Here is a 15,822-nt window from a genome sequence, read left to right on the forward strand (position 1 = left end):
CCGTTGGTTTTCCCGTTTGAATGGTTTTACACTAGTAATTTTGGGGCCCTTTATAGCTTGTTGTTCGGTGTGAGCTAAGGCTCCGTGTTGAAGGCCGTACTTTAACCTATAATGGTTTACTTTTTAAATTGTTATTTGTATGGAGAGTTGTCTCATTGGCACTCACACCACATCTTCCTATATCTATTGACACGAATTTTTAACTGAAGGTCTGTCCGATTGGTAAAATTTTGATTGCACTTATCGGTAAATGAATACATAAGTGACCCCCCCCCCCTGTCCTCCCCCGCCCATAATAAGTGTCCAAGACTTTAATTCTTCTCTGATTTAAGCTAGGATGTGTATAGTAAGTAAGTCAGTAATTTTTATTGGTTTGAAATCCAAAATCATAGGATTGATACCAAGACAATACACATTGGTTATACACAAACATCATGACAAACATACAGACATATATATCATACCAAATTCATAAAGATTGTACAATATATATATACACAGCCATGTATCACCATCATTGCTGGTGATCCGATGGATAAATCTGATGTAGAGTTGTCACTGACTTAGACGTTCTTATACATATAATAATTTCTGTGACTGTATCTTGCATTAATTTGTACTGAACAATAACATCTCCATGGCTTATATAACATGTAATGTAGTACGACGTTAGATTAAAACTGACGAGGAAAGGTAACACACGGCCACCGAAAACTGTATTCATTGTGAGGCCCAGGTGGTCGTGTGGTCTAGCCGGCGGGACGGCTACAAAAAGGGGGGGGGGTTAGGGGGGGTTCTAACTATGTCCCCCCTGCAAATGCATTGATCGTCCCAAAAAGGGGGGTCCAACCCCCAGAACACCCCTGGATCCGCCACTGATGTATGATAATGTCATGTAAGCCTATGTCTCCGATTCATTTCTTCATAGTTTTATATAAAGCCGCTGTGACTGATTTGTAGACAAATCCTTGTTTATAACAGAGGCCTATTTTAAAATACTCAGTGTACCACTTCTGAACTTTTTTGTATTTATTTTCAATACTTAAATCCCCATTCTTGATTCCAGACCGGGTTCCGGACTAACTCTCAATCATATACGTAAATGATCGTAAAGTGTATTCTCGAAAGCTTGACAAATGGAATACGAAAACCCGGAAAAATCACCGTTGCCGTTTTTTACACTATGACGCAACTCATCCATGGACGCTCGTCTGCTGCTGAATTCATGTTTTACAGTTGAAAAGAATGGAAAGATGTATACTAGTCTGATAGATAATACGAGGACCTCTGGTTTTTCAAAACTGTTGGATCAACAAGTTATTATAAACAGATAAATTGAAATGGGTTGCTTGTCGATTAACTTGAAGAAACCGGGGAACGAAACGCACACAAACAAGAAAGTTGTGTGTCTTTTTGATGGATTATTTACATACCCGCTATTTTGTACTTTGAAAGCGCACCGAAAGGTAAATATTATCATGCAAATATTTAAGAAGATGCTAGTGGTATACTTTTCACGAAAAAACATTTGAATTTATAAATTTCATCGCATGCAAGCCCGAAAATCAGTCTGACAAAGATCAGAAGATTGGCAAGAACGGACGCAAGTCAACTCGACCCACTGCCAAAACGGCCTACTTTTTTAACAACACGTCTCCCTTTCTAAAAATGTCCCACTCTTGTTAAGGGAGCTACCATGCGAGTTTTATTGGAGGTGGGGGGTCACCATGTCACAGGCACTTGTCTCAGAAAAAAACATTCCCTAGGCTATATACCTTAATATAACACATATTAAGGTATATATAGGATTTTTTTTTCTGAGACAAGTGCCTGTGTGGGGGGTGCTTGGATGTTATTTGAAAAATATGCGGAACTGGAGTTCTGTCAACTTTAAAAAAAAAATGCAGGATAACATTTTTATCGTAGCCCCCACCCCATAAAAGTCAAGTGGTGGCTTCCTTACCAACTCGTCCTGCTTTAAAAAAAAAATGCAGGATAACATTTTTATCGTAGCCCCCACCCCATAAAAGTCAAGTGGTGGCTTCCTTACCAACTCGTCCTGCTTTAAAAAAAAATTGCCCTACTTATAAAAATGGTTAAAATCTGTAAAATATACTCCTGCAAAGAATGGCCTTGCCCAACTTGCATGACTTGGGTAAAATCCAAATGAATATAATTAATATTTAATTTATATAAAAAATAAAAGTCTGCAAATTTGCCCTTATTTACATTAATTTGTAATTATCTAGACTACCTAGTTCAAATAATTATGACTTCTTGAAAGGCTATTACATTTTTTTTATTTGACGCCTTACATTAGAGTAAAGCGTCCAAAAAATAATATTATAATAGCCATTCAAGACGTCATAATAATTTGGACTACTGGACTACCCAGAAATTAGAAAACACTGATATAAAAATTTAATATACATAAAATTGATAATGGAAATGGGGAATGTGTCAAAGAGACAACAACCCGTCCATAAAGCAGACAACAGCAGAAGGTCACCAACATGTCTTCAATGCAGCAAGAAATTCCAGAGGCGTCCATCAGCTAGCCCCTAAACAAATATATATACTAGTTCAGTGATAATGAACGCCATACTAAACATGCTAAACTCCAAATTGTACACAAGAAACTAAAATTAAAAATAGTACAAGACTAACAATGGCCAGAGGCTCCTGACTTGGGACAGGCGCAAAATTCAAGCGGGGTTAAACATGTTTATATATATAAATGAGATCTCAACCCTCCCCCTATACATGTACCTCTAGCCAATGCAGATGTATGATATCTATTGATTTAAATTGATGTGTCATTTCTGAAACCATGATTGTGGATTCATATTTATTATTAAATTATTATGTACATGTATAAATTTATGTATTTATTTAGTGTATCATAATCTATTTGAACTTTTTTTTAGCTGACTCAAAATCAAGCTGTTTGGGCCTCCTCTTGTACATGGGAAGTGGACTCCTTGAGAAGGTGAAAGGTCTGCTTTACATGTACGTAATGTTAATATAAAAATACAAAAAATATGGTGATCATGGTGATAGTGAATGAGAAAATAGAGGAATTTTTAAAAGTGTAAATTCACTTTTTTCCACTTATAAATCTGTCATATTGTAATTATGATAATAATGTTAACGTTTAAATTACATAATTAGGGAGCTACCATTTGATTTTTATGGGGAGGATGAAAAATTTTGTCCTGCATTTTTTTTTAGTTGTAATCTCTGTCCTGCCTTTTTATTTTTCACTCTATTCGGTCCTGCCTTTTTTTTATTAGTTTATTCCGACTTTTTTTTTACCTAAATTGTCATCCTGCCTTGTTTTTGCAAAGTGTCTCATCCTGCCTTTTTTTTTTTACTCAAAACTCCTGTCCTGCCTATTTTTTTCAAATTTCATCCTAGCCCCCCCCATAAAAATCAATGGTAGCTCCCTTATTTTCAAAATAAAATATTGTTTAGGTTGCTATAAACAGTTTCGTATAAAAACTAGGGGTTATTCCCCAACTAAAAATAGACATGGAGGGAAGTCCCTTTTTATCAACATAATTGGTGAAAAAGTATCATGTTTTTTGTATTTGGTTGTAAAGATATATTAATTAACTTCAATTAAAGCAGGTTGAATGATTAAAATAATTAAAAAAATTAGATTAAATATACATGTTTTGAGGGGAGACAACACTGTAAACAGTCTGTTTTTTTGGCAGTGAAAATTGAAAACTTATTTGCAGCCACTGTAGCTCTTTATGGAGCAGGCGAACGTACCCTGAAGCATGAATTTTTTTAAAGACCAGGTAAAAATCTATGAAATTCATACAACTTTGATTATGAAAAATGTGCAGGTATCATGTCTTCAGGGGTGTGCACATGACCTGATTTCAGGTTTTTGTCGAGCCTGCAACTTTTGTTGCAGAAAGCTCGACATAGGGATAGTGATCCGGAGGCGGCGGCGGTGTTAGCTCACTTCTTAAAAGCTTTATATTTTAGAAGGTGGAAGACCTGGATGCTTCATACTTTGTATATAGATGCCTCATGTTACGAAGTTTCCGTCAGTCACATGTCCAATGTCCTTGACCTCATTTTCATGGTTCAGTGACCACTTGAAAAAAAAGTTCAGATTTTTCGTAATGTTGAATTCTCTCTTATTATAAGTAATAGGATAACTTTATTTGATATGTGCGTACCTTGAAAGGTCCTCATGTCTGTCAGACAGTTTTCACTTGACCTCGACCTCATTTCATGGATCAGTGAACAAGGTTAAGTTTTGGTGGTCAAGTCCATATCTCAGATACTACAAGCAATAGGGCTAGTATATTCGGTGTATGGAAGGACTGTAAGGTGTACATGTTCAACTGGCAGGTGTCATCTGACCTTGACCTCATTTTCATGGTTCAGTGGCTATAGTTAAATTTTTGTGTTTTGGTCTGTTTTTCTCATACTATATGCAATAGGTCTACTTTATTTGTTGTATGGAATGATTGTAAGGTGTACCTATCTAGCGGGCAGATGTCATGTGACCTTGACCTCATTTTCATGGTTCAGTGGTCAAAGTTAAGTTTTTGAGTTTTGGTCTTTTTATCTAATACTATATGCCATAGGTCATCTATATTTGGTGTATGGAAATATTTTATGATCTTTATGTCAGTCGTGCAGGTTTTATTTGACCGTGACCTCATTTTCACAGTTCATTGCACAGTGTTAAGTTTTTGTGTTTTGGTCTATTTTTCTTAAACTATAAGTAATAGGTCAACTATATATGTTGTATAGAAGCATTGTTAGCTGTACATGTCTGCCTGGCATGGTTCATCTGACCTTGACCTCATTTTCAAGGTTCATTGGTCTTTGTTTAGTTATCTTGGTAATAATGTTAAGTTTATGTGACAGTTGTATTAAAGCTTAGCTTTATACTTAGGACTATCAACATAATATCAATGATTAGTATAGAAGGCGAGACATTTCAGCGTGTGCACTCTTGTTTAAGCTTAAATTAGGCAATGTTTTTCCCAGTTTCTCTGGATAAAACTTTTTTATACTATTAAAAGTACACTTTTTTTTTATTCCATTATAAACTAGAGAACATTCTGATTCCAGTGATATCTAGTTTTATACAAGTATCTTTATTAATCAGTCTACCACTAAGGGTCACTTATACATGGTCCCTCAAAATATGACGTCATAGAAAAAAACTGTTGATTGCACCCTTAACAAAAAAAGAAAACTCTCCACCAGAAATCAAGTGACATCGAAGTTAACTGTTAACAACAATAGGTCACTTTACATCCTTCAACAATGACTATGAGCAAAGCCAATACTGCATATTCAGTTTTTAAGGACCCTATATGAGAATCACAAATTTGTAAATCAATTCAAACAAGAAAACTAAGAGACTGATTTATACAATGAAAAATATAAAAAACAGAAAAAAAAAAAAAATATGATAAACAGCAAGATAAGACAAATTGAACCACTAAATTACACTTATTTAGTTAGAAATATGTGTCAGATGACCCCTCTTGCTAACTAACATGCCAACATGACTAAAAATAGAACATAGGGGTAAAATGCAGTTTTTGGCTTATACATGTATCTCTGAAAGCAGAAACTAAAGCATTCAGAGCAAATTTGACCTGGGGTTAAAATGTTTACCAGGTTAAGAAGAGCTATCCTTTTTTTTTTTCAGGGAAAGTTTTTTGTTCTAGTTTAAAAGATCAAAACTAAGCCAATTTTGCAAGGTCAAATATTAAATGCAATTTCGGCAGATATTATAACTTCATTTCATTAAACATTATTTCTTTTAGCATTTTCAAAGAATGTACAAGTACAAGTACTTTGAGAAGTAGGAGAAGATAAGCAACAGAACAGAATTCATTCGGATCATTGCTGTCTAGATTATATAGTGGATTCATAGATTGTCATATTGATTTATGTGCATATGAGCACAGAGGAGCAGTAGTCAATGAATAATTTTGTGATGAGAGGTATGTTTATATTAAAATGATGCCTAGTTTATTTGATAATTTTGCTCTCTTGTCAAACTCGGTAAATCATGTACATGTAGTTTCCAAGATTTATTTTAAAATTTTAGGTCATAGAGTTCCAAGTTTTGATTCTTGTTGTGGGCAAGATTGAAAACTATCCATGTTAACAGTTAGAAGTGACAAATTTTTTTTTTTACAAAACCATAAACAATTTAACTAAGATTTAACCCTTTCCTCCATGGAATTTTGTTTTTTACAAACTTGATTCGCATAGGATTTTTTCAATAAAAAAAAAATCATCAGGTTTAAAGTATTAATGCATTGTGAAAACGAACATTTCATCAATGAAATTCAAGTCAGATATTCTCCTGAATATCCTTTTCATATTGGATACAATTTTTTTAAAGTCTTTTTTAATATGCAGACATTTTGTAGTCAATGCGTTTCAACTGAGGTACTACACAGGCGTCAAAAGGCGTCATTATGGAGTAAAGGGGGTGGGGTCAAAAAGCGTCATTATGGAGGAAACGGTTAACCTCAAACTAATTAAAACAGAAAATGTTTTAGTTCTAATCTATAGCGTTATGCCCTTTATATACACAGAAAAAAGTCCCATAAAATCTAACTTGAGAAAAACTCAAAAGTGGCATATTATTTTCCCTTTGGAAATTAACATTGGAAGGGGAGATAACTCCGCAAAAATGAGTCCTTTTTTGGTCAGTTTTTGGTTGATTTTCTTGAAATTTATGTAAAGGCTTAAGCAAGATACTTTTATGGAGTTATAAGTTTGTATTTGACTAAATTATATAATCTCCTGCTCATGAAATGTACAAAACCGAAGTGTTACAGGTATTATTTTTTTTTGGTGCATTTTTCATTAAAGAAATTGCAAATTTGAAGCTTTGAGACCATTTTGAAAAAATAATGTGAATATTTGGTATTGTTTATATCTGTATATTATATTCTTTCAGCATCTTACTTGTCTAAAGAAACATTAAACCACAAAATGAAGAATACGTGCTTAATTATTTTTATCAAATTTGAGATTCTTTACCTTGACACCAAGCAATAGGTATGGGCTTTGCTCATTGTTGAAGGCCATACGGTGACCTATAGTTGTTAATGTCTGTGTCATTTTGGTCTTTTGTGGATAGTTGTCTCATTGGCAATCATACCACATCTTCTTTTTTATAATAACTTATGGTAAAGTGATTAATATTGTGCAATTGTAGTTATAATATAGGGTTATTGCATGAATATTGTCATGAGTAGAATTTATATTCAGGGATGATTCCAGGTGTTTTCAAATGGGTCCCTAGAACATCAAATTGGGAATTTTTATTCTATTTGGGAATTTTTTAAGCATAAAATCTAAGACGAAATAACATTATTTTCCTGTAAAAACGGAAAATGTATATTATTAAGTTTAACCTGTACACTGATGTTCATGTAAGTTGTAACATTTTGAATAATTATGGATGGGCTACTGTTATTACATGAATATCATTGAACATGATGCACTAGTCTGCTAGTCATTGCTAGTCTATCATCTTAGCTATAGTTACGTAGGCCTATTACAAAAAATATATTTCAGCTAACATAAAGCACTGAAAAAAATCATTCATCGGGTATTTTTTCCACAGCAGGTCATCTCTATAAATTTACCTTGATTCAAATGGATTTCTAATTGAACTGGTCAATTGTCGAATTCAGAAAAGCAATTACAAATTAAAAGTTCATATACTTAATTGATAAGATATTTAAAGCATTAAACTAGTGTTCTTTAAAATTATTTGGATCATATTCAAAACTTTTGAAATAGTTCCATAATGATGACATCGTATTTCATGAATGGTCTATCATCAACATTATTTTCAAAAAACGGTCAAACTTTTGTCTTTTGAGGAAATAATTTCTTTTTCAAAACAAGTTTTCATCATATTATATAACCGGCTCTGCTGGGCGATCTGCTTTTACGAGATCGGTGACCATTAAACTTTATCCATCAATGTTATATCAAAATTTAAATTTGCTCTCTGCCGAGGTCTGCTTTGACACCCATTTTTATCAACCTGCTGGGCGATCTGCTTTTACAAGATCGAATACTCCCATAACATATTAATCAATTGAATTCGGCTGCTAAAATTGTTTGCCACATGTTGACATAATTAAATCGTTGTTACAAACTATGAAAAATTATAGTTGCCTTAATCGGTGAGAGAAACTTTTCCAGAAATATCGATTTTTATTTTATTTTCCTGAATTGGGAATTCATTTTCATGTACATTTTTTTGGGGCCGCTTCAGACTATCATAGCATTTACATTACAAACTTACCTAGTCAGACTGGCCAATATTATGTTTTGATAAGTTAACGTTGTTATTTAGAAAACATAAAATATTTGCCACTGGACATTCAAATAAGCAAAAAAAAAAACGACCAGTTAATGATTTTGCATTAACGGAATGAATTTGCAAACATATAACAATTAGCTTATGTAATTCATGGAAGTTAGATTTATATTCTTTATGAATATTTTATTTCAGTTACCATCACATTGAACATGGTGAAGAATAACCAATACCATGAATACAGGACACAGAAGACTACCTCACAAACTTGGGAATTTTACAAAAAATAGAACGTTTAAATTTACAAAGAAGACATTTATTTTGACATTCATAGACTTGGAAAGTAGAGAAATTATAATGTGAATATAAATCCTTGGAAATAAAATTTTGAACTTTGAAGAAGATTGAAGATTATGTTTGTTCCAAGAAAGTTTGAAGAAAAAGGATACATTCAAAACTGTAAAAAGGAAACATTACAGTATTCTCAATTTATACTCTTGAGATCAATTACTCTTGATATATAATTAAAAGGACTTATAAAAGTAAGGACATTTGGTTGAATTGCCAATGAGAAAAATATCCACCAGAGTTCACATGATGTGATAGTGATAGTGAGCTATTATAGGTATCCATATGTCCTCCAACAATGAAAAAAATGAACTATATGACAAATAGAGAAAACTAAGAGCCTTATTTTATCAAGTTAATACATGAAAGCAAAATATGAACCAAAGACCACCACTGTAATACTTCTGATTATTTTTGATTTACTCTTGAAATATCATGTAAAATGTTTAAAAAGATATCATCAATATTCAACTTGTTAAACAACAAGTCACTGTATGACAGAAAGTTCTTTGACAAAATCCTTGTATGTGTATAACATCAGAATATTTTTTTTAGATAGAACACTAGGAGACTATATACATGATATAAGGAAATGCAAATAAAAAGTATCATCACCTTAAAAAAAAGTATAGCATTTTATCATTGACAGTTCCATCAAAAGTTTCAGCAATACAATGCAACTGTTACATAAAAATCAAACTATACTATACACTATAATAAGTGTGTTATATATACTACAATAAGTGTGTTATATACTATAATATATATATATTATAATGCATAATTATAATAGACGTTATACGTCCGTGGTACAAAACATCCGTATTACGTCCGTGGTACTAAACGTCCGTAATACGGACGTGGTACTAAATATCCGTATTACGGACGTTTAACGGACGTTTTACGGATGGGAAGCAACAGACGTTTTACGTCCGTGGTACTATTCGTCCGTAGACGTGCCGTATAATACGGACGTATTACGGATTTTTTACGGATGTAAAACGTCCGTAGCTATTTTACCTGTGTAACATAAGTAACTTAATAGTGTAGAACTGATTCAGTACTTTCAACGTTTATTGAAACATATTGACCCAAGGTTTAAATGGACTAACTAGATTTCAGCGGATGTGATTCCAATGTAGGTAGATTTTCTGGAAGTGTCCCAAAAATTTCTTAGGACAAAACAAATTGATGATTTCCTGAGTTTTGATTACCTTAACTTCTCTTCATAATTGATTTATCAGATTTAATCATCGGTAAAAGAGAGGCGAGTTATACCAAAGGGACGTTCAAACTCATAAGTCGGAAATAAACTTAAAACGCAATGCATTAAAAGGAAAAGGCCAACAGACAAATAACATTACACAAAACACACCACAGAAAACTAACGACTGAGTACACCACCCAACCAAACATTTTCTCGTTTGAATTGTTTTACATTGTCATATCGGGGCCTTTTATAGCTGACTATGCGGTATGGGCTTTGCTCATTTTTGAAGGTCATACGGTGACCTATAGTTGTTAATGTCTTTGTCATTTTGGTCTCTTGTGAACAGTTATATCAATTATTTTAAAAATTCAATATTTTTGTAAAATGATTATTCATGTCAGCATAGAAGTGCTGACTACTGGGCTTGTGATACCCTCGGGGAATTAAAACTCCTGCCTTATAAATTGACGTACATCTAGAAGTTGACAATAAAGGTCGGTTGAGATCAAAGGTTTACAACAAAGTCGATGTCTCATGCAGCAACATAACATAAGCACCTGAGTTTATCGTATATATCTCTCAATTGATACGAGAGTCCAAAATGTGAGTATTACTAGAGACATGAACATTGTCAATAACACATTTATGCGAAATGTTTTATTCAAAGGCATAAAATACTGATGGATTAGGTCGCGGATTATGACAGATAATTGTTTATACGCGAAAAAGAAGACGTAGAAACTCTTTACAGATGGGTTAAAGCTGCGATTTATGGAAACAAATAAGGATAAAAAACTGCATACACATACTACATCGATCTTTTATGAACCACCTGATGCTATAACAAAATTAGTTGTATCTGCAGATGACATTACATAAATTGCTCAATAAAGGAATTATGTATTGCATGACAATTTCTTTGGGAATTCAAAGTTTAAAACCACGACGCTCACCAAGGAGACACCCTGAATAATCATAAGTTTGTTCTATGTTCCTTTGGAATTTAAACCAATGACAAATTACTTAGTCTTCCTTCATTGCATTGTATACCTACATTACATAAATGGCCTTTCAAACAACGTTATAATGATCGGTGTTTCAAGCGCTCCACAAAACTTATTTCTTACATATTAATGTCAATCTCATCTGCAATCAAAGCTGAGCTTAAACATAGATATAAAAAGATCTTGTATGAGAGTCACAATTTGTAAAAGTAAACCACTATAGGTCGAACAAGAATGTGTCCCAAGTACACGGATGCCCCATCCGCACTATCATTTTCTATGTTCAGTGGACCGTGAAAATAGGATAAAATTTTCATTGGCATTAAATTAGAAAGATCATATCATAGGGAACATGATTGCTAAGTTTCAAGTTGATTGGACTTCAACTTCCTTAAAAACTACCTCGACCAAAAACTTTAACCTGAAGCGGGACAGACGGACGAACGGTACAACTGACGGACGGACGAACGAACGCACAGACCAGAAAACATAATGCCCATAAATGGGGTATAAAAAATGGGGCTTGTCTGCTTAAAAAGTAAAAAGCACAAAAATAATGAACTCCGAGGAAAATTCAAAAAGGAAAGTCCCCAATCAAATGGCAAAATCAAATGATTAAACACATCAAACGAATGGACAACAACTGTCATAGTCCTGACTTGGTACAGGAATTTTCAAATACGTTCTTCGTTACGGAGCCTTTGCTCACATCGAACAGCAAGCTATAACGGATCCCAAAAATTACTAAAGCAAAACCATTCAAACGGGAAAACTACCGATCTAAATTATGTAAACAAAACCGTGAAACACTCAGCTTAACACGGGGACAAACAAATGCAGTGGGGTTTAACGTTTTAATAGGTACCAACATTCACCCTTACTTGAAACAACAGTGTGATATCACAACATAGATAGACACACTACAATTATCAAATGAAATGGCTAAACACAATAAATAGATATATTAACACAAACAAGTGAACATACACTGAACGAATAAATTTGATCTATGATATAAATGTAGATATAAGATCAATGAAATAAGGAATGAGATGTTAAACATCAAAAAGACAACAATTACTGGACAACATGCCGCCAAATAAAGTAATGTACACAGGTAAATGCAAATAATTTTGTGTAAGGTATACAGCCATGGAATACGGAATTTATTTTTACAAAATAAATAATTTAATTTTGTTGTTCATTGTACGAGAACAGAAGTAAACATCTATAGTTATGCCAAACACTTATCAATCTGGTATATATTAAAAATAGAGAGGCGAGAATTAAAGCTAAATAAGTAAACATTAAATTACAAAAAAGTACTACAAATTGTATCAAAAGGTCAAATTAACACGAAAGTACGATTTGAGAGTATTCGCATTTACTGAAAGCTAGTCAAAAACAATTAATGATGAAAAAATATCATGCAACAGAGACTGTTTGAAAGACGTATTTAAAAACAAAGACGTGTTTTCAAACACAATCGGTATTCTTATGCCTACCAACAATGCTCCTCTTCTTGCTGACTGGTTCCTTTATTCATTTAAGGCCAACTTCATATAGGAGTTTCATAGGAAGAGCAAAAAAGCTAACATTATCATTTAACCAAACGTTCACAAGTTTTGTGATAATGTTGAAAGCAGCTTTCCTATCGCACTGAACTTGAAATAAAGGATAGCATAGATACAGTTAAGTCTGTCTTGAATTCTATACTATTTCTATCTTATTTTTGATTTAATATGTAAACAAAACCGTGAAACAATTTACTTAAGACGGGGACAAACAAATGCAGTGGTGTTTAACGTTTTAATAGGTACTAACATTCACCCTTACTTGAAACAGCAGTGTGACATCACAACACAGAAAGAAACACTATAATTATCAAATGAAATGGCTTAACTCAATAAATAGATATATTAACACAAACAAGTGAACATACACTGAACGAATAAATTTGATACATGATATAAATGTAGATATAAGATCAATGAAATAAGGAATGAGATGTTAAACATATCAAAAAGACAAAATTTGACAACATGTCGCCAAATAAAGTAATGTACACAGGTAAACGAAAATGATTTAGTGTAAAGTATACAGCTATGGAATACGGAATTTATTTTTACAAAATAAATAATTTAATTTCGTTGTTCATTGTACGAGAACAGAAGTAAATATCTATAGTCATGCCAAAAACTGATCAAATCTGGTATATATTAAAAATAGAGAGACGAGAATTAAAGCTAAAAAGGTAAACATTAAATAACAAAAAAGTACTACAATTTGTATCAAAAGGTCAAATTAACACGAAAGTACGATTTGAGAGTATTTGCATTTACTGAAAGCTAGTTAAAAGCCAAAAACAATTATTGATGAAAAAAAATCATGCAATAGAGACTGTTTGAAAGACGTATTTAAAAAAAAAACGTGTTTAAAAAAAATTCGGTATTCTTATGCGTACCAACAATGCTCCTCTTCTTGCTGACTTGTTCCTTTATTCATTTAAGGCCAACTTCATATAGGAGTTTGATAGGAAGAGCAAAAAAGCTAACATTATCCTTTAACCAAACGTTCACAAATTTTGTGACAATGTTGAATGCAGCTTTCCTTTCGCACTGAACTTGAAATAAAGGATAGCATAGATACAGTTAAGTCTATCTTGAAATCTATCCTAATTCTATTTTATTTTTGATTTTTTTTTAGAAATTCAAATGTGACGTCACTTTGTGCGTTGATGGCTTTGGCTAGCTCCGCTGTGAATTTTTATGTGCTGGTTAAGGTTGTGTTATGTAATGTTTCCGTTTTATTATGTAGTTGGTCACCACTTTGGTTTTATCATGTATATCTATAATATAGTCCATTTATAAACATTTACAGTTTGCAAAAGCATGAATTATTCTAAATAATAAGGATGTTCTTATACCAGACAGAAAACCCTACCGTATTAGGCACAACTTTTTGGAACTTTTGGTCCTCACTGCTCTTCAACCTTGTACTCGTTTTGGCTTTCGAACTTTTTTCATCTGAGCGTCACTGGTTAGTCTTGTGTGAACGAAACGCGTGTCTGACATATACATTTTTAAACCTGTTACCTTTTGTTAGCTATTATTCGTGTGTTTCCCTGTCCTATATATTCTCCCGTTTATTTGTATTGTAGTCCTGTCATGTAATGTTGTCATTTTAATGTTATATTTAACATTGCCATAAAAGCGGGAGGTTTTGCATACAAAAAAAAACAGGTTCAACCCACCATTTTTTTTCTTAAAATGTCCTGTACCAAGTCAGGAAAATGGTCATTCTTATATTATAGTTCGTTTTTGTGTGTGTTACATTTTAATGTTGTGTTTCTGTTGTGTCGTAGTTCTTCTCTTATATTTGATGTGTTTCTCTCAGTTTTAGTTTTTAACCCGGAATAGTTTTTTTCTGAATCGATTTATGAATTTCGAACAGCGGTATACTACTGTTGCATTTTAAAAAAAAATCTTTACTTACATCTAGAAAATTGATAATGAATATAGGTTGATAATAAAACTTTACAGAGAGATGATTCCACCTTCCTGAATGTTAACTCTCAATTGTTATGTACTTCTACTTCTATGTGGTTAATCTGCAGTCGAAATTTCCATAACGCAGATATACTGTGCGAGTGTGTCAATCAGTACACTCCAAGTTAAAAAATAAACAAAAACTTTTGTGTATTTACAGGAACAAAAACAAATAAAATAATGTGATGTTTGCAACAACTGTACAGGGTTAAAATCAGGCATCAATAGTAACACCAGGAATTGCCACACACAGACCCGGAAGGCGTCTGTTGTGGGGGCTTGGATGGCACTTTCAAGTAGTTGGTTCCAGTTAAGAAGTGTTCTTTGGATGAAACTGTATTTATAGGCATCCGTTGAAGTGCTGACTCTGGAAAACCTGTCTCTGTGGTATTGTCGGGTTAGTCTCCTGATGTAATCTGGAATAATGACTGATGCTTCTCCATGTAGGATCGTATATAGGAGTATGAGCCTGGCTCCTTGTTTTCGTGGTGCTAGTGTTGGCCAGCCAAGTGTCTGTAGGTTGTTGGTTACAGTTCCTGGTTCCTGAGAATAGGTTGTTGTTTCAAATTGGGCAGCTCTTCGTTGTATCATCTCGATTTGGTTAATATGGCACTTTTTATATGGGTCCCATATGCATGATGCATACTCAAGGTGAGGTCGAACTAATGTTTTGAATGAGCTCTCTTTTATGTCTTGTGGGCACTTATTGAAGTTCCTTCTTAAAAAAACAAGTGCTCTCTTGGCTTTTGATGTTGCTTATGATGACCCCCATTCATGTCCTCTGATAGTTCTAAGCCGAGGTATGGGTAGTGATAAACAGTTCCCAGGTAATTTCCAATCATATGGTAGTTGTGAACAACAGGACTGCGTTTTCTGGTCACCCTAAGGATGAAACATTTTGCTGGATGGAATGGCATCTCCCAGCATCTTGCCCATTCTACCAGTTGCGTAAGGTCTTGTTGTAGATACTGGTATGTATCCGAGTTGTGGACGCTTCTGTACAAGAAGGAGTCGTCAGCAAACAGTCGTAGACTGGTACATGGCGATATAGAATCGCCTATGTCGTTGATATACAGCAGGAAGCATAGGGTCCATGGACCGTCTTCTGGTGTACACCAGAACATACTGCTTCCATATCACTCATTTCACCATCTACACAAACTCGTTGATTTCCTTTGGTAAGCTATGCGCTCATCCAGCCGAGAACATCTCCGCAGATACCGTAGTAGCTAATTTTTTTTCAAAAGCCGCTGGTGTGGGACTGTGTCAAATGCCTTAGAAAAATATAGAACAAGCATATCTATTTGTTCTCTCATATCTAAAGATCGTGCCACTGATTCTATTGTGTTCACCAGTTGTGTTTCACAGGAG

General features: G+C 33.7%; 1 long non-coding RNA gene across 1 annotated transcript; it reads left to right on the forward strand.

Moving 5' to 3' along the window:
* The first annotated feature begins 957 nt into the window (after positions 1–957).
* LOC139528636 (uncharacterized) lies at positions 958–6,135 on the forward strand. Its single transcript, XR_011665652.1, has 3 exons — positions 958–1,466; positions 2,928–3,009; positions 5,811–6,135. It is a non-coding gene; the product is annotated as an uncharacterized lncRNA (long non-coding RNA).
* Positions 6,136–15,822: the final 9,687 nt, after the last annotated feature.

Source organism: Mytilus edulis, chromosome 6 (assembly GCF_963676685.1).
Source record: "Mytilus edulis chromosome 6, xbMytEdul2.2, whole genome shotgun sequence".
NCBI lineage: Eukaryota > Metazoa > Mollusca > Bivalvia > Mytilida > Mytilidae > Mytilus > Mytilus edulis.